This window comes from Lygodium microphyllum, chromosome 23, assembly GCF_053477565.2.
Source record: "Lygodium microphyllum isolate KBCC chromosome 23, Lygodium_microphyllum_v1.1.10, whole genome shotgun sequence".
Lineage (NCBI taxonomy): Eukaryota > Viridiplantae > Streptophyta > Polypodiopsida > Schizaeales > Lygodiaceae > Lygodium > Lygodium microphyllum.
In genome coordinates this window covers 16,591,757-16,594,976 of record NC_141157.1, presented here as the reverse complement: position 1 = coordinate 16,594,976, position 3,220 = coordinate 16,591,757, and the positions used below count along the sequence as shown (strand labels likewise).

The 3,220-nt window shown below is 43.6% G+C and overlaps 1 non-coding gene across 1 annotated transcript; it reads left to right on the top strand.

Annotated features, from left to right (window-relative positions):
• Positions 1-841: 841 nt before the first annotated feature.
• On the top strand, positions 842-962 carry LOC148015922 (U5 spliceosomal RNA). Its single transcript, XR_015688270.1, has one exon. It is a non-coding gene; the product is annotated as a U5 spliceosomal RNA (small nuclear RNA).
• The last annotated feature ends 2,258 nt before the right edge of the window (positions 963-3,220 follow it).

Below are 3,220 nucleotides of genomic sequence, written 5' to 3'. Positions count from 1 at the left end.
AAAAGCAAGATATTCATGCAAAGAAAGCAAGAGCCTCAAAAGGGGATGCATTTTAACGATTTTTGAGCACAAAAATGTTACTACGAATCCATAAAACATGCATGGGGGAGATGCTCACCCATGCATGGGGGGAGATTGTGCTCAATCTTGTGTTGTGCATGCTCTCTCTATTTTCTTCTCTCTTGCAATTAGGCATTCTTTCAATTTTCTTGTTAATAACTAATAATTCTTAGTGTATGACGAAGGTCCTCAACACATAGGCATGCTCACACACATAGGTGTACACTCACACACTCGTTGACATAGGTCTATGCACACTCATGCACACAAACCTAGGCATGCATACATAGGCTGTGTGAGAAGGAAATTGGAAAAATTAAAATGTTACTTTCATAGCCCGAAAAGTTGTGCCCAGGCATTGTTGCTGACCAATAGCAGGTCTTACACGTGGTGAACTGGAAGTGAACGTCATCGGGCAAGCATCTCATGGATGGTAGAGAAAGGTTCGTGGTTGTGAACCAGATTGCGCACTCCAGCACATGTGAATGAGTGGGTTCGATATGGAGCTTGCGAACCCCACCGTGGTGTGGTGGGAACAGGTCCGCAATAATCTTGTTTCTTACTCGCGTGGTTTTGCTCAGTTGAATGGGGTGGTGGACACCGGATATTGGGTGGGAGATATAGCTAGAAAATTGCTTGGTGGCCGAATGTTCAGCCTTTTCCGCGCATGCATGGACAACGTTGCGCAGAGGTCCCACATGCGCAAAGGGCTGGTGAAGCGCGCTAGAGAAGGAAAATGGTAGGGTATATGAGGCCTTCCCGTGACCGTGTCTTCTCAGGAAGCTGCGTGTTGGGCACATAGCGAACTATTCTTTCGCCTTTTACTAAAGAATACCGTGTGCCCGGCACAGACAAGCAGCATATCCCAATTTTTGGAGTGCCCCCTCGCTAGTTCTGGGGGGGCATTACAACGTCGAACGCTCAAGTGGATGTTCTCCTTCGAGCAGCAGCAGCCCGCGCGCGATCTCCTCGTAGTTCTGCTTCTGCCGATGTCATTCAGATAGCAACCGGTCTGTGACAGTGGCGGTGTGTTGTGCCGGCGCAGGGGCGCCTTCTCTGGCGGGAATACCTCTGTAGACCCGGGGGCATGCCGCATAAAACGGACACTCCAAACCACCGCGAGCGCGTCCCGCAGCCTATGAGGTTTATGGCGTTCTAGATGGTTCTTCCAAGTTCGTGTGGATGATCACACCAAGCAAATAGCTGTGGCCAGCGAAGCCAAATTGTTCTCCTACATAGGCCAGTTTTATTTGACAACGACATTAACTTGTCACCCCTCTCAACCCAAGAGCAGCGATGTGGCCTTCTCGAATCTCGAGGTATACGTCCCGCCTAAAGAATGCCAAGAAGCTTGTGAGACATTGGAGAGGGCTCCCACAATGGCACCAAACGTAAGAGCTCTAGGTTGGAGGATTATGTTGTGTGTGTGCGTCGAAGGTCATGACAAGTATCGCCGTGTTGTACCATCCCCTCATGGAACGTAGTAATAAGTGCCGTGTTTTACCAAGCTTAACAGGACAGCATGGATATTCCCGTACGCTTTGCTAGCTACCAACTTATAATGTTCTCTAGATGGAAACGATGGGGATAATCAGCTTGTTGGTGCTTTGTGGCGTATGGAATATCCCCTTTTTAAATGACCTATGGACTACAAGACTCGTCGAATCGGAAACACCTCGCCCACAAAGGCCTTTCTTCTAGCCACGCATCCCTCCATTGTGGACAAGGGTTGAAGAAAGCCTTAGTTTGACAACCAAACCGTTGGTAATTGAGAAACTTCATAGGCGACGCAGTATGAAAAGCACGTGCATTAGAGAAAATGGCACCCGAACATGCCTGATCGTCGAAAATTCTCAAAGTAATGCGTGGCATACGATAGCAAGAATGTGCAACATACAAACTTTTAAGGTGACCCTAGTACCATTATATTTGGTCAAAGCGGAAGAAAATTGAAGTTCCTTTTGGGGTATACTTCAACCAAAGAAAATTATGGAATGTAAAGTTGAAGGCCTGTGAAGGAGGAGGAGGAGTTCGATCCCCATAGGCAATTCTACAATGAACCCCAGTAAACCAGGAAGGAAAAAAAGTTGAAAATAAGAGCAGCTTAAGTAATAGAACTTGACCATTATGATGATGCGCAACAAATGCCACCAACCTATCTTATAGTTACATTAAGTGGGATGTGAGAATTCGCAGTGGAAATCTCATGTAGGGGTTAGTGCTTTTGACCACCAAGATAAATCCTTGGAGGGGTTAAGCATACTCATTGATAGGAACACAGAGACGTGAAGAGTGTTAAAACTAAAGCGTTCCTATGCTATTTTATGTTTTACCTGGCTTTGAGGATGTTATGAAAGAGACGTTTCTTGATGATAATTATTTGGTTTCATCTACTTTCGATGGCCTTAATAATGAGAAGGCTTGGTGTTAACCATGGTGCAAAGAAAAAGAAAACCCTGATACCAAAAAGCAAATATAAAGCAAAAGAAAATCAAAAAGATGTGGGACAAAGTGAAAAAAAGTCTTTACATTATCATATACTATCTGTACACCTGGTGTCCTAACTAAAGGAATACCAAGCTCATCATCCAAACTCTCTGAATCATTGGAATCTCCATCAAATCTCAAATGACTAGCATATGTATCATTAGCATCTTACTCTTTCTTATTTTCTTTGTCTTTACCTGCAATACTAGTAGATGCACTAGAAGATGTGGATTGCTCCTTAGTCTCCTAGACCAAGGGCTAACAATAGACGTTTCTGGTCCACTAAGGCTCCGTGATTCTTGCTTTTTTTTCTTCTTCATATAATTATCATTATCTGATGCATGTTTGCTCACTCTGAACTCACCTATGACAAGGTTATAACAATGATATCATTTTTTCTCTAAAGAGTATCCAATGAAAATATATTTTTCAACCTTTGGATCAAGCTTCTTTCGTAGCTCATCCGATACATGACATATACAATACAACCAAACACTTTCAAGTACGGCACATCGAGCTTCTTACTTGTAAAGTATTCTTCGGGGCGGCTTCCATGAACTATAGTTGTGGAAGTTCTGTTTATAATATAGATAGCAATATGGATATCTTTAGACAAACAATGTTTTGGTAAATTCATTTCAACCATTCATGCCCATGCAACTTTTGCAATATG